At 38.9% G+C, this 24543-nt stretch overlaps 1 protein-coding gene and 1 pseudogene across 2 annotated transcripts in view; one reads left to right on the top strand and one right to left on the bottom strand.

The window, feature by feature from the left end:
• Window positions 1–24543, top strand: part of SHROOM4 (shroom family member 4) — a 369471-nt gene that overhangs the window by 148025 nt on the left and 196903 nt on the right. The window lies entirely within an intron of this gene.
• Window positions 7402–7501, bottom strand: LOC128578737 (uncharacterized; annotated as a pseudogene).

Genomic DNA, 24543 nt, shown 5'->3' with positions numbered 1-24543 from the left:
ATCTTTGTCTTTTTTGACTTTAGTTGCTTTAAATCCACATGTATCTGAAAATAATATTGCAACCCCTCTTTTCTTCTGGATTCTGTTTGCCTGAAAAATTATCTTCCAACCCTTAATTCTGAGTTTTAATTTGATTCTTGAAGCTAGGTATGTTTCCTGTAAACAGCCAATGGATGGCTTTAATCCAATCAGCAAATCTATGCCACTTCAGTGGGGAATTTAAGCCATTAACATTTATTGAGATAATTGATATGTATGGTAGCATTCTATTCCTCTTATTTTGTGAAAGTCCAGTGCCTAGTTTTGTCTTTTGCATCATTGTGGAAGCTAGGTTCTGTCCTTTATTTTCTGAGTGCTTACTTTGCTGGTGGTCCATGGTAATGGTCAATGTGTAGAACAGGTTGAAGTATTTCCTGTAGAGCTGGCCTTGCTGTGGCAAATTTCCTCAAAGTTTGTATATTGGTAAAAGATTGGATTTCTCCATCAATGTTAAAGTATAGCTTAGCGGGATGTAGAATTTTGGGCTGAAAATTGTTCTGTTTAAGTAGATTAAAGGTAGATGACAATTGTCTTCTGGCTTGAGAAATTTCATTGGAGATGTCTGTATTCACCCTGATGGATTCGGCCCTATAGGTCAATTGATGCTTACTCTGGGCAACTTGAAAATCTTTTCTTTTGTCTTGACTTTGGATAGGTTTATCACAATGTATCTTGGAGAAGCTCTTAAGAGTCGAGGCGACCTGGGGTCCAATATCACTCTGACAAGAATCTGTCAGAATCTTTGGGAAATTTTCATTTATATCATTCTCTAGAATGACTTCAATTCCTCTGCAGCATTCTTCTTCCCCTTCTGGGATACCTATATCTCAATATGGTTGAATGCTTCATAAAGTCCTATAATTCTGTCAGTGAATGTTCTGCTTTCTCTCTCTTCTTTTCTGCCTCTTTATCTATCTGAGTTTTCTTAAGAGCTTTGTCCTCTACCTCTCGAATTCCTTCTTCTGCATAATCTAATCTGTTGTCATTACTTTCTTATGCAACGTTATGTTCCACAATACACTCCTTCAATTCCTTCACATGTGCTATATCCTTTCTGTATCCTTCTTATCATTCATCTCTTATTTGATTCTGGTTTTATATTTCCTTTTGGTTATTTTCCACTTTATCAGCAATTTCCTTCATTTTGGAGGGGTATTTTCTACTTTGTAAGGAATTTTCTTCATTGTTTTCATCACCTGTATTTTAAATTCTCCTTCTATCATTTCTTTTTTCTTAATTTTTAATTATTATTATTAAATCATAGCTGTGTACATTAATGCGATCATGGGCACCATACACTGGTTTTATAGACCATTTGATATATTTTCATCACACTGGTTAACATAGCCTTTGTGGCATTTTCTTAGTTATTATGTTAAGACATTTATATTCTACGTTTACTAAGTTTCACATGTACCCTTATAAGATGCACCATAGGTGAAATCCCACCAATCACCCTCCCTCCGCCCATCACCCCCTCTCCCTCTCCCTCTTTCCCATATGCTTAGGTTATATCTGGATTATAGCTTTCATATGAAAGCCATAAATTAGTTTGATAGTAGGGCTGAGTATATTGGATAATTTTTCTTCCATTCTTGAGATACTTTACTAAGAAGTATATGTTCCAGCTCCATCCATGTAAACATGAAAGAGATAAACTCTTCATCTTTCTTTAAGACTGTATAATATTTCATGATGTACATATACCACAATTTATTCATCCATTCGTGGATCAGTGGGCACTTTGGTTTTTTCCATGATTTACAAATTATGAATTGGGCTGCAATAAACATTCTGGTACAAATATCTTTGTTATAATGTTATTTTTGGTCTTCTAGGTATATACCTAGTAGAGGAATTATAGGATAGAATGGCAGATCTATTTTTTAGATCTCTAAGTGTTCTCCAAACTTCTTTCCAAAAGAAATGTATTAATTTGCATTCCCACCAGCAGGGTAGAAGTTTTCCCTTTTCTCCACATCCACGCCAACATCTCGGGTCTTGAGCTTTTGTGATATGGGCTAATCTTATTGGAGTTACATGATATCTCACAGTAGTTCTGATTTGCATTTCTCTGATGATTAAGGATGAGGAGCATTTTTTCAAATGTCTGTAGGCCATGCACCTGTCTTCTTCAAACAAGTTTCTCTTCAAGTCCCTTGCCCAGCCTGCGACAGGATCACTTGTTCTTTTCTTGCTTATACGTTTGAGTTCTCTGTGGATTCTGGTTATTAAACCTTTGTCAGAGACATAACCTGCAAATATCTTCTCCCATTGTGAGGGCTGTCTGCTTGCTTTACTTACTGTGTTCTTGGCTGTGCAGAAGCATTTTAGTTTGATCAGGTCCCAGTAGTGTATTTTTGAAGCTGCTTCAATTGCCCCAAGAGTCCTCCTCAAAATACTCGACCAGACCAATTTCTTCAAGAGTTTTCCCTGCACTCTCTTCTAGTATTTTTATAGTTTCATGTCTCAAGTTTAAATTTTAATCCAGTGACAGTCTATCTTAGTTAATGGTGAAAGGTGTGGGTCAAGTTTCAGTCTTCTAAATGTTGCCAGCCAGTTCACCCAGCACAATTTGTTAAACAGGAAATCTTATCCCCACTGAATGTTTTTACTTGGCTTGTCAAAGATCAAATAACGGTAAATAGCTGGATTCATCTCTTGGTTCTCTATTCTGTTTCATACATCTATCTCTGTTTTTGTGCAAGTACCAGGCTGTTTTGATCACTATTGATTTATAGTACAGTCTGAGGTCTGGTAGCGTTATTCCTCCTGCTTTGTTTTTATTTGTGAGTAATATCGTGGCTATTCCAGGTTTTTTCTGATTCCTTATAAAATGAAGTATTATTTTTTCAAGCTCTTTAAACTATGACAGTGGAGCTTTAATAGAGATTGCATTAAAATTGTATATTGCTTTGGGTAATAAGGACATTCTAACAATGTTGATTCTTTTCAGCCATGAGCATGGTATGTTTTTCCATTTGTTAACATTTTCAGCTATTTCTTTTCTTAGAGTTTCACTGTTCTCTTTATAGAGCTCTTTTGCATCCTTTGTTAGATAAACTTCCAAATATTTCATCTTCTTTGGCACTACTGTGAATGGAATAGAGTCCTTAACTATTTTTTCAGCTTGAATATTGGTGGTATATATAAAGGCTACAGATATATGAATGTTGATTTTGTAACCTGAGACACTGCTTTAGTCCTTGATTACTTTTAAGAGTTTTGTAGTAGAATCCCTGGTGTTTTCCAGATATACAATCATATCATCTACAAAGAGTGAAAGTTTGATCTCTTCTGACCCTATATGGATATCCTTGATTGCCTTTTCTTCCCTAATTGTGATGTCTAAAACTTTAACATTACAATGTTAAAGAGCAGTGGAGACAATGGGCAACCTTGTCTGTTTCCTGATGTGAGTGAAAATGATTTCTATTTTAACTCCCTTCAAACGATATTGGCTGTGGGTTTGCTGTAGATGGCCTCTATCAGTTTAAGAAATGTCCCTTCTATACTAATTTTCTTAAGTGTTCTGATCACGAAGTGATGTTGGATATTATTAAAAGCTTTTTGTGCATCAATTGAGAGAATCATATGGTCTTTCTTTTTAATTTGTTTATGTGATGAATTATACTTTTAGATTTACGGATATTGAACCAGCCTTGAAACCCTGGCATAAAACCAACTTGGTCGTGATGTATAATTTGTTTGATGTGTTGCTGGATTCTGTTTGTTTGGATCTCTTTGAATATTTTTGCATCTGTATTCATTAGTGATATTGGTCTATAATTTTCTTATCTTGTTGGGTCTTTTCCTGGTTTGGGGATCAGGGTGATGTTTGCTTCATAGAACGTGTTGGATAGTCTTCCTTCTTTTTCTATATTTTGGAACAGGTTGAGTAATGTATGTACTAGTTCCTCTTTAAAGGCTTGGTAGAATTCAGATGTGAAGCCATGTGGTCCCAGGATTTTCTTTTTAGGGAGATTTTGTATGGTTGATGCTATTTTAGAACTTGATATAGGCCTCTTCAACATTTCCCCTTGATTCTGGCTAAGTCTTGGGAGGTGACATGCTTCCAAGTATTGGCCAACTTCCTTCAGATTTTCATATTTCTGAGAATAAAGTTTCTTGTAATATTCATTAAGGAATTTTTGGATTTCTGGGGAGTCTGTTGTTATTTCGTCTTTGTTGTTTCTGATTGATGAGACTAGAGATTTTACTTTTTTTTTCCTGATTAGGTTGGACAAAGGTCTATTTTATTGACCTTTTCAGAAAACCAACTTTTTGATTTATTGATCTGTTGTATAATTCTTTTGTTTTCAATTTCATTAAAAACTGCTGTCATTTTGGTTATTTCTTTTGTTCTACTGGGTTTGGGGTTGGAATGTTCTTCCTTTTCCAGTTGCTTGAGATGTCTCATTAAGTTGTTAACTTCCTCTCTTTCCATTCTCTTGAGGAAGGCTTGCAGTGCTGTAATTTCCCTCTTAGGACTGCCTTTGCGGTATCCCAGAGGTTCTGATACTTTGTGTCTTCATTTTTGTTCCAAAAATTTGGCAATTTCCTTGTTAATCTCATCTCTGACCCAGCTATCATTCTGCATGAGGTTATTTAACTTCCAGGTTTTTGTATGAGTATGCAGATTCATATTGTTACTGAGTTCAAATTTTATTCCATGGTGGTCTGAGAAGATGCAAGGAATAATTTCTATTCTTTTAAATTTACTGAGGTTAGATTTGTGACCTAAGATGTGATCGATTTTGCAGTATGTTCTGTGGGCTTATGAGAAGTATGTGTATTCACTTTTGTTGGGATGAAATGTTCTGTAGATGTCTGTTAAATCCAGATGTTGGATGGTTAGGTTTAAATCTAAAATTTCTTTGCTCAGCTTCTTATTGGAGGATCGATCCAACACTGCCAAAGGAGTGTTAAAATCTCCGAATATTATGGACCTGGAGGAAATCAATTTGCTTCTGTCTGTTAGAGTTTCTCTTATAAATTGAGGCACATTCAGGTTGGGTGTATAAATATTAATAATTGAAATCTCATCATATTAAGTATTATCCTTAGCAAATATGAAGTGACCATTCTTATTCTTCCTTACTTTTGTTGGTTTAAAGCCTGTTGTATCTGCAAATAATATTGCAACACCTCCTTTTTTCTGATTTCCATTTGCCTAAAATATGGACGACCATCCTTTCACCCTGAGTCTATATTTATCTTTTAAGGTAAGATGTGGTTCTTTTATGCAGCAAATATCTGGCCTCAGTTTTTGTATACAGTCAGCCAACCTGTGCCTCTTTAGAGGACAGTTTAAGCCATTCAAATTAATGGAGAATATAGATAAATCTGGTAAAATTTTGGGTATTGAGTTGTTTGAAAGTCCAATGGACATTTTTAATTTTTTTCGCCACTGTGGAAGTTGGAGTTTGATCAAAAGTTTCTGGGTGAGTTTACTTTTGTGATAGAGGATTGGGCTGGTCATTATGGAGGATAGGTCTGAGAATATCCTGAAGAGTTGGTTTGGTTATGGCAAATTTCTTCAACATGTGTATGTCATTAAAATTTCTCCATCACAATTGAAAATCAGTTTAGCTAGATACAGGATCTGAGGTTGAAAGTTATTTTGTTTTAGGAGATTAAAATTCAATGACCACCCTCTTCTGGATTGAAAAGTTTTAGCAGGGAGATCTGCAGTCATACTAATATTCTTCCCTTTGTAGGTAATGGTTTTCTTACATCTGGCTGCTTTCAGAATTTTCTCCTTCATATTAACTTTAGTGAAGTTAATAATGATGTGCCTGGGGGATGTCTTATTCGGGTTGAGTTGTGCTGGGCTTCTGAAACTGTCTGCTACCCTGTTTCCCTGAAAATAAGACATCCTCCGAAAATAAGACCTACTTACAGGAAAGATAAGATGTCCCCTGAAAATAAGACCTAGTGCCTCTTTTGGAGCACACCTTGAAATAAGACACTGTCTTATTTTTTGGGAAACAGGGTGTCTGAATTTCAGATTCTCTTGGTATGTCTGGAAAATTCTCTTTCATAATTTAATAGAGAAGGGGCTCTGTGCCTTGTGAATCTACTTCATCACTTTCAAGGATTCCAATGAGGCAGATATTAGCCTTCTTTGAATTATCCCAGAGCTCTCTAAGAGAATGATCCATTTTTGCTCTCCATTTCTCTTTCTCTCTGAGAGTTTTTGAGCATTCAAAGCCTTTGTCTTCAATGTCAGTAATCCTTTTTTCTGCTTGCTCCACTCTGTTACTGAGGGATTCTACTTTTTTTTTTCAGACCTTTGAGGACTGCAAATTCTTTCTTCAATGTGTCAAAATCTTTGATGGTTTTGTCTTTAAATTCATTGAATTCTTGATCAACTTTTGAATTTCTCCTCGCATTTCTAATTCCAACTTATGAATTGCTCCTCGAATTTCTAATTCCAAATTTTCCTCCATTCTCTTAATCTTGTTTGCAATCCAAATTCTGAGTTCAATTTCTGACATCTCAGCTATCTGTTTATGAATGGGATCTTCAGTTACATCTGCCATATCTTTCCTGGGTGGGGGGGGCATTTATCTACTCTGGTCATTCGTGTTACCTGAGTTTTTGTGCTGATTTCTCCCTGTGATTATTTTATACCATTTGACTTTTCCCAGGAGCCTTGCCAAGAACCGTACAGTGCCATGGCCTGAGAAAATGGGGATCTGTTTAGTGTGGTGGGGCTAAGTGGCTCTGTCTTGTTTTCAGCTGGTCTCTATCTGACCCTGGTGAAACAGTTACTCTGGGTTGAAGTCTCAGCTGTGGAGAAATACCAGCAGTTATGTCATCCTGCCCCCCACAGGCAACCATTGGAAAGGGAAAATCAAACCTTCCTACAACCACACACCCACGGCACCACTTGTATAGTCGTCAGAAAATTGGCTCAGTTCAAATGGTCCAAATCAATTGTCTCATTCAGTACCTGTCTCAGGTGGAAGAATTTAAAAGGTCTCTGGTAACTAGATCACAGATGTCTGCTGACAACTCAAATATGACTTGCCCTGGTGCTCTGTGAGGTCAGGGGGATCCACCCAGCAAATATATTAGTCTGGGAAGGTTGATGCACCTTCGTTACACCCCACCTTGCACCTCTGTCACACCCAGTCACTGATAACCCTGGAGGGCTGTTACCCAGTTGCCTCCAATGAGCAGATACTCCAGGGGTTTGTACCTGCCTGAATCACAAGGAAATCTATGTCTCCTCAGCCAGGCCACTGCTCTCTGCCTCTATCCGGCAGGGGAAGGTGAGGCCTGACAACCTTGGGGGATTGATGGAGACTGGGGGGGTGTTCACTCATTTCCAGCCCCGCCCCTGATTGATGTTACAAAAATGTGGAATGCTTCACGAATTTGCGTGTCATCCTTGTGCAAAGTCCATGCTAATCTCTGTATTGTTCCAATTTTAGTATATTTACTGCTGAAATGAGCACTCCTTCTGTCATTTCTAACATTTCTTTATGGGAGGAATTCTCTGCAGTAGCTACCACACTGTCCCTTATTTGGGGGTGCGGTGCTCTGGACTGTTTTTTTATGTTGCCAGGATTTTTTTCTGCTCATTCTTCCTCAAGAGTATAGTCTTTATCTGTTTCCTCACCTTAATTTTCCTTTCACTTCCTCTTGCTCTTTAATTTACTATGCCTCTGGCCTACAATTTTGACAAGGTATTTTGGTACAGGAACAGAAGGATGAGAAGATTGAAGAACAAGAAGGAAAAAATGATTAAAGAAAAGAAGAAGAAAGGAGAGGGGGGTGAGTAAAAGGTAATATTGACAAAAGGAAGAGAGGCTGAGAAAGAGGCAGACAGTAGTAATACAGATGTACAGTAGGGTACTTTGACTCAACCTTGAAAACCCCACAACCTCTGGGGGTCTGGGTTGGGTGTTATCCTTGAGATCGGCAGCTCTTTGCCAGCCTGTTCAGACATAGTACCCTACCTCCACCATGTAGAGAAGAAAGATAAAAGTACTATTAATCAAACCAAAACAACAAAAAAAATAATTACAGGATAAAATTGGAGGGGAAAATGAATAATAGTGGCAGAAACACTAGCAAAAATGAAGTTCTAATTGTCAAAGATGGCAACAATGGAAAATTATATTTAAACTAGAAAAATGCATGAAGAAAGGAAAAAAATAAAAAAAAGGAGAAAAGAAAAATCTAGAGGGAAAATATTGAAATTGAAAAAAAAAAACAGCAATATATATATCTTGCAGGATATTTTCTCGGCAGCAGGTGATCTTCTGAGGTATGAGATGTTAATCACAATGCTGATACAGCTGTACAAGATGGAAACTGGAGGCCTCTGCTGATTTCTCAAACCCTACAGGGTCGAAAGCTTAAATTTCTCCTCAGCCCACTTAAACGACACTTTGAACTGTTAACCTTGGATAAGCAGCAGCTTTCCCAGGAAAGCACTTGTCACTGGAATCTCTCCTGAATTGGCTGCCTGCTTATCCAGTGCACCAAAACTGCTCTTACTCTTTGTCCCTGAGGGCCAGGGCTGTAACCTGCCAAACACTGAAACTCCACATGTCGGTTCCTGCCTTTGGGCTGCTTAGCCACTAGATTACTGGCCCAAGGGCTCCTGGCCTTATCCTTGTGCTGTGACCCTGAGGGTGGAGCCTGAAGGTGCAGTTCTCCCACAATGACTACTCATGCTCTGGGACCCTGAGGGTGGAGCCTTCAGGGGACAGTTCTCCCTCTATAGAGTGCAGGTGGCCCACAGCCAAACAATATTAGCTCCCTTCAGGCTCCATGGCTCAGTCCGGGGCCGTAGACCAGGGGTCCTCAAACTTTTTAAACTGGGGGCCGGTTCACTGTCCCTCAGACTGTTGGAGGGCCAGACTATAGCTTAAAACAAACAAACAAACAAAAAAAACACTATGAACAAATTCCTATGCACACTGCACATATCTTATTTTGAAGTAAAAAAACAAAATGGGAACAAATAAAAAATTTTAAATGAAGAACAAGTAAAGTCAAATCAACAAACTTACCAGTATTTCAATGGGAACTATGGGCCTGCTTTTGGCTAATGAGATGGTCAATGTCCGGTTCCATACATATTCGTCATTGCTAGTCATAACAAGTGATGCAAGTGTGCATCACTTAGTCTAGATCTGGTTGGAGATTTCAGATGTTTCATTCTGGAAAAAGTCTGTTCACAGACATAAGTGCTGCCAAAGATGCTTGCCATTTTGAGTGCATGGTTCCTGAGATTAGGATATGTCTCAGAGGGGAAAGATGCAGAGAAATTAGAAGGCTGCTTGACTTAAATGCATCTTTCAGAGAGTCAGAATTCTGCAGTTCAGCCAGTTTCATTTGGTAAATAATATCCACATGTTCAATGTCAATAGAAAATGGGTTATGGAAAAGCTGTATGTCCTGTTCATGAAGATGAAGCTCTTTAAATCTAAATTAGAACTCCTTTTGCAACTTTTCCAGTGAATCCACACATGTTCTATTTGGGAATGCAACCAATGGATTTTCTGCTAACAGATTTTGAGTTGTGGGGAGATGGCAGAAATTTTCCTCCTTCACTTGTTTGATGAGGAGGCCTAATTTTACTTCAAATGCTTTCACATGTGATTGCATATCACAGATGAGCTTCCCCTTTCCTTGAAGTTGCACATTGAAACTGTTGAGTAGCTCTGTTACATCTGTCAGAAAGGCAAGGTGCCATTTCCATTTTGCATCATTAAGCTCTGGTACTTCTTTGTTTTTTGAAAGCAGAAAAGCTGTAATCTGTGGAAGTAAGTCATAGAAATGTTTCAAAACTCTCCCTCGATTTAGCCAATGGACTTCTGTGTGGTACAGAACATCTTCACAGGCAACATTTAGCTCAGACAGAAATTCCTGAAATTGTCTGTGGTTTAGTGCATTACCTGTAATGAAGTTAACACAAGATACCACACTTTTCATAACAGAGTCCCACTACAGTGATTTACTACACAGCGCTTGTTGGTGGATGAGGCAGTGTATGGCTATTGAATGAGAATGGTTATGTGTGTCCATCTCTTGGTTAATGTAAGCAAATTACTCCTTTCTTAGACCCCACCATCCTAGGAGCACCAGCAGTTGTCACACTGACTAGTTTTGCCCAGTCCAGCTCCAAACTATTCACAGTCTGGCAAACCTTTTCATAGATATCCTCTCCTGTAGTTGTTCTTTTGATGCTTTTCAGTGCAGCAAGCTCTTCTGTGACTTCAAAATAGTCATTCATCCCACAAATAAAAATTAGAAATTATGCAGAATCACTAACATCATTTCTTTTGTTGAGTGCCAAGGAAAAACAGGAAAGTTTTTTGCAGAGTTTTGCAAATGCTGATGCAAATTGTCTCCCATTTCTTCAATCCTTCATGTAATTGAGGGTCCTGAAAGACTCACTGTACTAAATAAATCAGCCTTCTCTGGGCACATCTCATTGGCAACAGAAAGAAGGCATTCTTTAACAAATTCTCCCTCCACGAATGGTCTGCCAGTGCACGCTATTAGCTTGGCAACTTGAAAACTTGCTCACAATGATGAAGTATTTAGCTGTTTCTGCTTCACAAAAGTATTTTGCTGAGTTTTCAATGTATATTTCAGTTTTAATATTTTATCTTTTCTCACTTCTCCAACCAACCAATCATATTTATCTTTATATTGAGTTTGATAGTGTCAACGCAAATTGTATTCTTTGAACACAGACACTATATTCTGGCATATCAAACACACAGCTCTTTCCTTGTAGTGCATGAAAAAGTAATCATAAGTCCACTGTTATTTGCATATCCTACACTCTGAGTCAATTTTTCTCTTTCTTGGATATTGTTGTTTCCTAGGGATTCCAAGGGTATATTTAGTAAAATACATATATATATACATATATATATATATATATATGTATATATATAGTGCTCCAAAAACAATATACCAGCAATAACTTTGCCCACACAGAGACATATAGACTGCACTGCCCATCAATGAAGTCTGATCAGTGCCCATCAATGCAGTCTGATCAGTGCAATGCACCCTTGCCAGTCCACATCATTTCAGCCTCGCCAGTGCCCATATGGTGGAACTCTGCTTTTACCTCAGGCTCACACTGGTGCGGTGTGGGAACAGGCACAATTACAGAGCCAGTTCCTCCACCACCTTTCCAGTTCACACTACCCTGTGCAAACCGCACTGCAATCTGTGAACTCGTACTGGAATCTGATTGCATGTGTGAGATCACTGCAGGATTAAAGAAGGCACACATGCCTTTTTTCTTCTGAGTCTAATGCAAGTTCAGCCATACAAGCATATGGCTGAACTTGCACTGCTCAGAGATCGCAATAGTGGGAACCGGGGCTTACACAGCACACAACATACAACCTCATACACAACTGAATAGCAATCAGAATATAAATGCACTTACTGTCAATTAAATTGGGTTTCCTACTTCTCAGCTGTCTGCAGAGCCAGATTAAATTCCCATGGGGTCCTAGGCAGATTACCAGTTTGGGGCCCCCATGCGATAACACTGAGCACTGACCATTTGCATTAACACTGACTGCTGACCATTTGCGATAACACTGACTGCTGACAATTTGCATTAATACTGAGCGCTAACAATTTGCATTAACACTGAGCACTTAGAATTATCATTACCACTGAGCACTATTTGCATTACCTTTGAGCTCTGACCATTTCCATTACCTCTGAGCACTGACAATTTGCATTAGCACTGAGTGCTGACTATTTGCGTTATCACTGTGATGCAACTTCCCTAGAAACCACCCCCAACCAACTAACAACTTAAAAAAAATTCTCTCCTAACTTCTAGCTTCAAAAAATGGCGCCCCATCTGCAATAAAAAAGACCTCCTAAGTTCTGAAAAAAAGGCCCCCCTTAACTGCAAAAAAAGGCCCTACTAACTGCAAAATAAAAAAAATAGGCCTCCTAACTTCAAAAAAATAAATAAATAAATCCTAACTTGTTCTTACCTCAGTCCTTAGGCAGCAGCAGGCTCTGCACAGGCAACCTGGTGACTCCTCTGATTACAACAGAGACTGAGAGGAAGAGTCAAGAGACAGAGAGAAGGAGGGGCAGGGAGAGACAGAAAGAAAAAGTGGAGTTGGAGAGTCCATGCACATTTCACACATGCACACTGAGGCTTGGGACGAGTCAGCTGCTAAACAAGACAGGCAACTGTGTCAAAAACACCTGGCATGCACAATAAATGTCCTCTGCGGGCCACATGTGGCCTGCGGGCCTTAGTTTGAGGACCCCTGCTGTAGACAATGCTTAAAGTCATCTGCCCTCTCCCCCGAGTTCTCCCAAAGTAGCTCAACCAAGTGCCCAAGTCCATAAAAACATAACAGCCTACAGGTAAGGCCTTTCCTATTTGTAATCTCGCTTTTGCTGTAGTTACAGCTGTGGGTGGCCTCTGAGCGAAAGAATGCATGCTACCACTTGCCATTTCTCCACTGCTTTTGTCCTCCTCCTGGGGTCCAGAAGTCTCTTGCTGTCTTCTTGTGTCCCCAAAGGGATGTTTCTGGGCACATCCCACCAGCCAGAGATGCCTGGAGTCTTCTCTCCCCAATCTCATGGCGCCCAGTTGCAAAGAAGCTGTGACTCGGCCACCATCTTGCTCCTCCCCCTCACTTTAAATTGTTTTTAAATTAATTTTTGCTAGTTAAATGTTCTTTTCTCTGGAGAAAGTATCTACCAACCTACTCATATCTCATAATATCTACATTTTGGAAGTTGTATCAGCAGTAACTTCTTGGATAGAAACACAAAAGGTATAAATGATAAGAAGGAAAGATAACATAAATATTGGACTTAATCAAATGTAAAACTTTTGTGCTTTAAAAGACACTGTCAAGAAACTGAAAGGACAACTTGTATTACTTTTCAATTTCTACTATAATAAGTTACCATAAACTTAGTAGCTTAAACCAATACAAATGGCAAGTCTATAGTGACAGTGATTCATTGTTGCTTAGGCCTGAGGATGAGGACATGGACTAACTATATTTAAATTTAAAGTTTCTTTCTGGGGGCAATGGAAATGTTCTAAAATTAGGTTGGGTGATGGTTGTGCAACTCTGTCAATATACTAAAACTCATTGAATTGCACTTAAAATGGATGAATTTTGTGGTATGGTAATGTTATGGTAAGTAAATTATGTCTTAATCAAGATACTAGTTTACAATGAAAAATGTTTTGGCTCAGCTCCCATAGCACAGTGGTTCCGGTGCCAGCCACATACACTGAGGATAGTGGGTTCGAACCCAGCCCGGACCAGCTAAACAACAATGACAATTGCAACAAAAATAGCCAGGTGTTGTGGCAGACACTTGTAGTCCCAGTTACTTGGGAGGCTCAAGCAAGAGAGTCTCTTAAGCCCAAGAGTTTGAGGTTGCTGTGAGCTGTGACAGCACGGCACTCTACTGAGGGCAACACAGTGAGACTCTGTCTCAAAATAAATAAATAAATAAAGATGGCGCCAGTAGCTCAGTGGGTAGGGCACCAGCTATGTACACTGAGGCTGGTGGGTTCAAATCTGGCACCGGCCAGCTAGACAGCAATGACAACTGCAACAAAAAAATAACTGGGCATTATGGCAGGCACCTGTAATCCTAGCTACTTGGGAGGCTGAGGCAAGAGAATCGCTTAAGCCCAAGAATTTGAGGTTGCTGTGAGCTGTGATGCTATGGCACTCTACTCAGGGCAACAGCTTGAGACTCTGTCTCAAAGAGAAGAAATGAAAAAATATTTTCCTACAAGTATGTACAGACAGAAGACTTCAGTTGAGATACATATGATATCTTTTTTTATTGTTTTTTTTTTATTGTTGGGGATATGTATGAAATCTTAAGGGAAATGACAGAATATAAAGGATGCAGAAAATAAAACCTACTATCCTAGCCTTTCTTCTATAATTGGGGTTTCAGTAATGAAATTGCCAACTAGTAGGAATCAACTGTTGTCCAACTGGGATAGACACACACGAGCAGGGTTTTCATCTGGGCTCTATTTCAGAAATGTACATATGTATAAAGATGGAAGTCTATGAGGTTTGTGCAAGCCCCTCCTGTTATTTGGGAGTATAGGTGTCCCACAAGCATATTGCTAGCTACTTTTGCTCATGAAGTGCTTTGAGTTCATTTTAATACTTTAATTTCCTTAGTTAATGGGGAGAGTACATACCATGGGGTTATGCTGGAGGCTATAGCAGGTACTGATGACCAGAGAAAAATGCCCTCTGAGCTTAAAACAAGCCAAGGGCTGGAGCTGGCCTGAGTGTCAGGAACTCCCTTCCCTTGCAGTGTTTTGCCTGGCTTCTATACACTTGCTCTAGCTGAAACCCCAACTCTACCCCCAGCAGCCACATTCCCTGGCCTTCCCTAAACATTGATTTGGGCCTCCACATTGAATTTCTCTCTTTCCCCTGGACTTCTCTAGAAATATTTTTTCTGTATTGCTGCAAACTTTCATTTTTTTTTCTCCTTCTGCTATTACTTAACTCAAGGACAAAGGAAATAGCTACAGTCCAGAAACACACGTAATTTTAAAAAAGAAGAAAGAAAGAGAAGAAGCCCCAAACTTATCCCAAATCCTTAAGTAAGTAATTCTGTTCTGCAGGATTTGTTTGGGAACTTCCATGCAACTGGGAAATGTGAAACATGTGCTAATCAGGATCCCTTCTGCTTGGAGTCTACTTGACTTCTCTCCACCCTCCCCAGCCAGCTGAACTTGGCTAGGCCCAGGGGAGCCACAAAGTGGCCAGCCTAGAAAATGGAGACAAATGAGCAGGCCCCAGTGGACAAGGCAAGACTTGTTACTAGTTTTGAGGCCAAATCAACACACACAGGGTTTAAGGGATATATGGAGTTAGGTACTGCAAACCTAGAATCTTAACACTGAGGTTAAAGACTGAGGCTGATTTGTAGTTAACTATTCCAGAGACAGCATGTTCTGAGTTGCGCCTCCATTTGCTTCCGCACCGTGACTTTTACCTTAACTATTACCATCGTTTCCTGGCTCAATCTCCCTGAAGTTAGTCAATGCCTCTTCAGAATTGTCTGCCCAGAAGACTGCCACATGTGTTCTTTCCAAAACAGAGATCTGATCTCATCACTTCCTCTCTTATAGTCTATCTCATCTCCTCCAGGAGAAAGCTCACATTCCTTAATATAGTATATGACACTCTTTATAATCCGGCCTCAACTGCTGTAGCCTCATACTCCATCACCTGTCCTCACCCTTGGGTCACTTTATAAAACGGTTTATTATTTTCCTGAACATGTTTTATTTTCCTTCCCATATCAGTGCCTTTGTATGTGACATTCTTTTAGCCAGGAATGAATGCTTTTTCTTTCTTTTTTTCTTTCTTTCTTTTTTTTTTTTTTTTCATTAGGGTATGTCTCACTCATCATTTAAGACCAAATGCCTCTGGTAAAATTTCTGTCTTGCTGGAGAGGGGTTTTCAGTTTTATCTTGTTGCCAGAGCTCACTAAACACTGAACATGGATTAGGAAGGCAGAATGGTACAGTGGAAAAATCCTAGATGATGGAGTCAGATTGTGTGATGATGAGTAAAAGACTTAATCTCTCAGTTTCTTGATCTGTAAAATGGGAATATGAATCCCTACAGGGTAAGATAGTTGATATCGGTATATGTCAAGCATAGTATCTGATATGTGGTAGGTACTTGAGCAATGTCACATGTTGTAAAAGAAAGAGATTAATGATTCCTTCACCCTTGGTTGGGTCTCTAAAATTAATTTTCTCACCAGGCAACCAAGTAGGGGGTGTTCTCTGGGGCCTGTTTACCTTATTGTCTTCTTGTGGTTTACCTGCCTTTGGCCCCCCTCATGTCTAAAGGATTTTTTGCAAGTGTCCTGCCTTCTTGAGATAAGCCATTAGCTGAGTTCCATTTCATGTTCCCTAGTAATCTGTGTGAGCAGGCATGAGAGAGAAAGGATGAAATTTCAACACCTTCTTCTTTTCTTCCATGACCTAGTCTTGCCCTCAATTCTCAAAGAGACTATTTAGCAGTCACTCCCATGTTGGCCTTCCTCTGTCCTGCAACTTGCTCTCCTAATCTTTTTCCTGCAATTGAGATTTCAGAAATGAAATTATCCATGAGTAAGAACCTAGTGTTCTCAGATTGAGATAGACATACACATGTGCTGGTTTTTCATCTGGACTGTATTTCAGAAATGTACACAAGATGTCAAAAATGTACCACTTGGAATCAGAGCACTATTTATTTTGAAAAAATTGGAGGGAAAAAATTTCCTTGCTTCAATTCCTACTGGAATGTAAAATAACTATGTGCTGATGCTGCATTTTGACAGCATTGAGTTAGTTACCCTCAGGGTCACTGGATGAATGTTGTATGGATGGACACACACATACGCACATACAGAGTGCTTTGTTGTGAACTGAAAATTGCAGGCATTCTAATGCTAGAGTTAGGCTTTAATTAATGGATCAATCCATTGGTTGATAACACTTTAGTAAGTGTTCCCTTATGTACCCAGCCTTATGCTATGCAAGGAGAAGAAAAGGAAAAGTCCCAGATGGAGTAATTAGAACACAATGGGAGAGAATAAAGCACTAAAACCATAATACAGAGCAAATATTTAAGGGAGAGAGTGTTGAGGTTATAGAGCTTCAGGTACCAGAGCAAATTTCCTGGAGGGAATAGACCTGAGCAAGGACCTTTGAGGATAGAATTGGCAACTCAGAATCATCCACAGTGTTCTCTTAAAACAGATAGAATGAGTATTAGTTTGCAAGAGGTACAAACAAGAATGATCTGAAGTTGTGTCTAAAGGAGGCCATATGGAAAATTGGAGGAACCTGGGACCAAAAGGCACAAAGGATCTTAATGTCACTACTGACTCATTGTGAGTAATTTTAGACAAGTCCTTTCTCTCTGAACCTCAGTTTTCTCATCTGTACATTGGAGCTAAATACAAGGTGTCTCAAAAGTTGCGTTCAAAGTCACCATAGGTAGGAAAAAATGGGAAATTGTAACCAAATGTACCTTTATTTACATAATATACGTTATAAAATTTTAAAAAAATATTTATGAATATTCTCTGTGTTTGCCACCTCTTTGGGACACACTTACTGACTTCTTAGGACCTTTGTTAAGAGAACAAATGAGATAATAGTGTGACTATACTATTTTTCTGCTCCATTATGGAAAAATGGAGAAGACTATCCTAAATATAAGTTGGATTTATGAAGGCAGGTGTTTATACTGTAGCTATTCTCCTGCATCTGGAATAGGATGACCTCAGTATTTGAATGAACTTTTCTTGGCAGGCCTCTTGCCTGCCATAATTACAGCCTGCCAGCTACTAGTTGAGCATGCATACTGAAGCAGGATTCATCACAAAAGCATACACCTGTGTGTGTGTGCGTGTAAGTTTGCATTGGGCTAGGAGATCATAGCCATGAGACTGAAAAGACTAGAGAACTCTTAAAAACAAAGGTGACCTATAGAAATGTAGATTTGTGCAAGTATATTTGGGCTGGCCTATATAAATAAGGCCCTATTGCCAGTGCAATAATTCAGAACATCATCCATCTCCCTTGGTGCATTGCAAAGCCTTCCTACTTGTATCCATGACTTCATTGTGCCTCAATCCAGTCCATCCTCCACACTGCTACTAAAGTGCTCTTTATGACATTCCTGGGCTCCTACATGCCCACATCATGTTCATTCTTATGACATTGAAGCAGGGCTATATTATATTAGTATTCACTTATATGACCACAATTCTTGTCAAAATTATGGATCTTTTGATATCTAATCCTCTTAATCCCCTCAAGACCCCATCTGCTGCTCTAGCCACCCTGATCCCCACTTTTGGACCCAGCCACTAAAGGGTTAGTACCCAGCACAGCAAGGGGTCTAGGGGGACACTGTTCTATGCATTGACCTGAATCCATTCTGTTTCACTGGTACTCCTGATGTACTGGTTTTTAAACATTTTGAGGATTAGCTCTGCATTTATGATTCATCTCATCCCAATCCATCTCTTCAGTTTCATTGCTCAGTCATTCTCCCAACAAATGTCAACAACATTGAAATTCTCATATTCATGTCTGGATCTCTACACCTGTCTCTCCCACTATAATGGGAATTTCTTGACAGTAGGGATAGTAGCTTCCTCATCAATGTACTTCCAAAGCCCCGATTGAGACCTTACAAGGGTATATGTGAAACTTAGTAAATGTAGAATGTAAATGTCTTAATACAATAACTAAGAAAATGCCAGGAAGACTATGTTAACTAGTGTGATGAAAATGTGTCAAACAGTCTATAAAACCAGTGTATGGTGCCCCATGATTGCATTAATGTACGCAGTTATGATTTAATAATAAAAAAAGTGTAGGGACAAAAAAATAATATTGGATTGAACAAAAAAAAAGACCTAGCACATAGTGGGCACTTGATACATGTTTGTTGCTTATTGTAGAGGATGCTGGCAGATAGGGCCATTTTGTTTGCAGTCCTGTGCACATCTGCAGGGGCCAGACCTGATGTTTGTGCAAAGCAGTTTCCTGGTCTTCATTCAGACTTTATAAATGTTAAATCAAATTTCCAGTGTCCTTGGAAGGGAGAGAAAGAGCAACTACTATTTCCATTCTATTACTGGAGAAGTGGAAATATTCCAAGAGTGTGTCTCAGCCATACAATTCAATGTTTAATGTAACTGAGACATAAAGTCATCTCTATGGAACTTTTCCTTATCCACAGTGCTAGAAAGCCTTTTGGGATTTGGGGTGAAAACTGCTGCCCTAATGTAATTGAAGACCACTGCCTTCTGGGGAGATGTTGGCTTGCAGTCCTTCCAAGGGGAGGCTGAGGACTGTATGTTGGAAGTGATATAAATGTTTTTGCCCCTTCTCCTATAGGACTTCCAGGAGAGACATCAGCTTGTGTGGTTTAGGTGAAGAATACTTTAAATCTCTTCTCATTTGGTTGCCAGCTTCTGCTACAACCTATTAACATGGCTTAATAATTGATGGTCCCTTCAGCAACAAGTTAACTTTTGTTTCAGGAACCCCTCTGACATTCTTTCTCTGACATCCATCTTCTCCACTCCCACAAGAATAGTCCACTGTAGGGAGTCAAGCTTATGAGTATTGTAGAGAAGGCCAGATTGGGAGAATGGGTAAGCACTATTTTAATGAAATTTAGTCTTCTTTGGGAAGCTGACCTAATATATTAGGTATGACTTAGGCTGCAAGTGACTAAAAGATAAACTCTAACTGGCTTAAACAATTAGGAAATGTATTGTCTCATGTAACAGGAAACCCAAGGAAAAGCAGGCTTCAAGATTGGTTGACTTAACTGTTCATAATGACTGTCAGCATGTATTAGGATTAATCATTACCTGTTCTTGTCCAGCAGGAACAACTAGTAAGCCCAGGAAACCATGTAGATTTCACATGGTCATTGGAGAACAATAGGGTAGATTCAGAGTATCCACTGAGTTCCTATTAGCAGTGTGGCCTTGGGCAAATCAAGTAACTGCTCTGAGCCAGTTCCCTTATGGTCATATGGCAGTTGCTTTAATATCTCACTTGCTTCCTAACAGGTAGGAATCATGTGAAATAATGTGAGAGTATTTGGTAAATCATATAAGGTGCCATATACCTTTGAGTCCTTTCTATTTTTAAATAATTGATTATTTTTAATTTATAAATAGAAATTATATATATTTATGGTATACAACAGGATGTTTTGAAATATGTGTACATTGTGGAATGGCTAAATCAAACTAATTAACATATACATTACCTCATATACTTATTTTTTTGTGGTGAGAATACATAAAATTTACTCTCAGAGATTTTCAAAAATGCATCGTTATTAACAATACTCACGATGGTGAACAATTGATCTCTTAAACTTCTTTTCCTGTCTAACTGAAATATTGTGTCCTTCCCCAATCACCACCTCCCACTGCCCCAGCCCCTGGCAACCACTGCTCTACTCTCTGCTTCTATTAGTTTTTAATTCCCACATATGTAGGATAATTGAGATCATGTAGAATTTGTCTTTTTGTGCCTGGCTTATTTCACTTAACATAATATCCTCCAGGTTCATCCATGTGGTCACAAATGATAGGATTTTCTTCTTTTTTAGGGCTAAATAGTATACCATTGTATATCTATACCACATTTTCTTTATCCATTTATCCACTTGGGTTGTCTGCCTATCTTGGCTATTGTAAATAATACTGCAGTAAACTGTGAGTGCAGACATCTTGTCAGCATACTGATATCCTTTCCTTTGGACATATACCCAGAATTGGGATTCCTAGATCATATGATAATTCTGTTTATAGTTTCTTGTGGAATTTCTATATTATATTCCAATAATGGCTGTACTAATTTACATTCCAACCAATAGTGTGCAAGGGTTTCCTTTTCTCCACACCCTCACCAGCATTTATCTTTTTTAACAATAGCCATGAGGTGATACCTCATTGTAATTTTAATTTACATTTCCATGATAATTAACGATACTGAGCACTTTTTTACATGCCTATTATCCATTTATATGTCTTCATTTGATAAATGTTTATTCAGGTTCTTTGTCCATTTCAATTGGGTTGTTTTCTGAAGCTTTTAAATTACTATCATCAGAGAAGAGGTATACACAGAACACCTACTGCATACAAGGCACTGTTAGATTACAAGTATAAAATATGAATAGAACCCAGATACCAACTTAAAGTTTTCCCAAACAGCCAAATAGCTCAACATATCTGCTAAGCACCCATAGGTATTTGGAAACCAGATATGAGAGAGACCTAGTCCCTGCATTCCAGTAGAGTAGAGGACATAGATGCAAGAACAGGAAACTTTGGTAAAACTTGGTAAGTGATGAGGAGAAGAGAGATATGTGCAGAGTGCTCTGGAAGTACACAGACATTGCTCACCTATCCATACTGAATAAGGAATGAGTAGGGGGCATGTCAGGAGCTTATTAAGCAATAAGGAAAATAAGAAAAGAGCACTGTAACATAGATATATGTATAAGCGAAGCCACCCAAATAGCCTTATTTTATACTTTTTATTTTTTATTTTATAGCTTATTTATTTATTTTTTGAGAGAGAGTCTCACTTTGTCACCCTCAGTAGAGTGCTGTGTCATCACAGCTCACAGCAATCTCAAACTCTTGGGCTCAAGTGACTCTAGCTTCAGCCTCCCTAATAACTGGGACTACAGGCCTCCCTGCCATAATGCCCAGCTATAATTAGAGATGAGGTCTTGCTCTGGCTCAGGCTGGTGTCAAACATGTAAACTCAGACAATCCACCTACCTTGGCCTCTGAGAGTGCTAGGATTACAGGCATGAGCCTCTGTGCTCAGCCTCTTATTTTGTACTTTAAGAGCAAATTAAGAGGTAAAGTCTATAGACAACAATGAGTAAACAACAGAATGAACCCTTTTTCCTCCCTCTTCTCCATCTGTTGTGGTTAATGGCACATTATCCCTAGAGTTTCTAATTAGCAGTCTGAAAACTAAGCCTTTCCACAAAAAGCATTTCAAAATGTCACTGAACATTGACCTTCACAGGCACAACAGTATTCTCTGGAGTTGTTTCATGATCTTTGTAGTATATCCTTTGGGAATTGCAGAAGATTGGACCCCTAATAACTGGTTGAGGCATATGTATCAACTGTGTCAGAAAAGCTATAGAGTCTTATATAACCTTATCATTAAAAGTTGTAATCTCCTTCCCGTGTTGCTGTTTTCATGTACTATAAATTAAAATTATATTTATAGGCTGGGTACAGTGGCTCACACCTCTAATCCTAGTACTCTGGGAGGATGAAGAGGGTGGATTGCCTGAGTTCACAACCAGCCTGAACCAGAGCAAGACCCCGTATCTAAAAATAGCCGGATGTTATGTCAGGTGCCTATAGTCCCAGGTACTTATTTATACTCTCAGCTACTCGGGAGGCTGAGGCAAGTGAATCACTTGAGCCCAAGAGTTTGAGGTTGCTGTGAGCTGTGATGCCATAGCACTCTACCGAGGGTAACAAAGTGAAAGTCTATCTCAAAAAAAATTATATTTATAAATGTTAAAGTGCATTTTTAAATCAGCAAATATTCTTTAAATATAAAGCAATCTTAGAGTTGATGTGAATCGTGCTTGAAAAAACTATCAGTTCCCTGAGCTACACAAGGCCTGCCAGTGGCACTGTGAGGACAAGAGTATATGAAATCTGTAGACACTAATCCACGAACTGAACTTCAGGGTTAGATATTAAGTCTCAATGACAAAGCCTTGCTTTTGCCACTCTCTTGTGTAGACATCTTTGCTGTCCAAGGCTCTCTGCCTCCTAAAATGCCTTAATTATAGCCTGATTGGGTTTGACCACTAAAATGCCTGCTGCACTTTATGTGCATGTTTCCTGTGCTACATAGAGCTTTGCTGTTCAGCAGGCCTGTAAAGACCCTCTTGGACAGCTTCTCAGGCCTGAGTTTCTGCTCTTAGGTAGGCTCTATGCTTTTTTACCTACTGGGACAGGTACCCAACTGCCTGCTTTCAAGTTGTTTCCTCAGGCCCAAAGTTTGGCTGTCTTTTCCTGGGGGACATGGCCAGCGCCCCTCTTGCTCCAAAACAGCTAGAAGGCTCACAAAAGCCAGAGGCAACCCGTATCAGAGGAGCACGGGTTTGGACTTGAAAAGTAGACTGTTTCACCTCTCTCATACCAATTAGTGAATGATGGGATCTGCATCAACGGGAAGAGTGCTGAGTGAATCTTTTCAGGAAATAAACTGAAAACTAACAAGGGGTGATCATGTTTTCCAAATGGTAAGATTCCTTTTGTGGGGTGGGGAAAATAATCCTAGAACTTGAAAAGATGCTGTAGGAGACCTCTGAGAGAACATGAGAAAGCAAGCTAACAATCAAGCATTTTGAGCCTGGGTTCAAATAGATGTGGACAGAATTATCTGAGATCACATTCTAGCTCACATTCTTTTCTCTGTTTCTTACATTTTCCTTTATACTCCTTTCAAAAAGGTGGAGTTCATAATCCAAACCTTCATTAAATGTTAGGCAAACCTTCATTAAATGTTAGGGAGTCAGTTGAAACATTTGTGCACTATACACTCAACACAATTTAAGCCCATTCTGCAGAAAAATTTCCAAGAAACAAAAGTGCTCAGCAATCAAACTGAGTTATACACAAAAGGATTTCCATGGTTGAGACCTTGTGGGTCCTACAGGAGTGAGGAACAAGCATCGTCATTAAGTGCTCAGAATAAAATGTAATTCCAACACCATCACTCTTTGAGGTAGGTGAGTTTTTTCTGCTCATTGAAAATAAGGAGACAGGTTTTGAAAAGGTGAAATGATTTGCTCAAGGTCATACTGCCACTATGTGGCACGGCTAGAACTTAAACTAAGGTTTAGCACATAGTACAGTCTCAACGCATGTATATTACTTGTGTAATGAATACATTAATGAAAGGTCTGTCTCACCATGAAACCCAATATTTTTTTGGCTGTGTATGTTTCTGACATTTTCTAACAGAATTTTTCAAATATGTAGAAACATTGAAAGAATTTTCTATTACACGCTCATATATACCTGTCACCTAGATTCTAACATTTTACTACATTTTCTTTGTCATATATGTATTAATCTATTGATTTCATCTATTCTGTTATTTTCTGATACATTTCAAAGTAAATTGAAGACATCAGTACACATCCTTTCCCCTGAAGGAAGTATGTATATAACTAGAGTTTAATGTTCATTTATAGTTTTTTTATCTTTTGAGATAAAATTTATAGACAATGAAACACATCTATAAGTGGACCATTGAGTGAGTTTGACATACCATGCACTTATGTATCCCAAATTTCTATCAATATATTGAACATTACCATCACACCAGAAATTTCCCTCTTGTATGTTATTATAAGTTTTAAACATGCTGAGTAACTTCCCTCATTGAATCGGCAGCTCTATTGGCAGTCAGAAGTCAATGATTCTAACTGGGAGGCTGTAGTGAGATTTTTTTTTTTTTTTTTTACTGACTGAGAATTGGGGAGAGAACCAGGTGGCGTATAACAAGATTTGGTCTTCAGTGCCCTTCACTTTGATAAATTTCACCTGAAAGCATTTCTGCTCCTTTTAAGCCAGTGGTTCTCAACCTTCCTAATGTTGTGGCTGTTTAATTAAGTTCCTGTAGGTTGCAACCCACAGGTTGAGAACCGCTGTTTTAAGCAAACATTTGTGGGAGGTTTCCCATTTATTGCAGCAATTAACTTCATCAGTTTAAACTGAGGTGAAACAAAATCTCTAATTTCTTTTGCTTTATTGTAATTTAACATTAGCAAGGTGTAAGGGCTAGCATTAAGTGGCAGTTCTTTTCAGCAGGGACTCTTTCATCTGTGTTTGTTTTAAAGTAAAAATAATGCTGCTACACATAAAATG

The sequence above is a fragment of the Nycticebus coucang genome, chromosome X (genome assembly GCF_027406575.1).
Source record: "Nycticebus coucang isolate mNycCou1 chromosome X, mNycCou1.pri, whole genome shotgun sequence".
Taxonomy (NCBI): Eukaryota; Metazoa; Chordata; class Mammalia; order Primates; family Lorisidae; genus Nycticebus; species Nycticebus coucang.
Note: the sequence above shows the minus strand (reverse complement) of the source record. Positions and strands in the feature narration are given on the sequence as shown.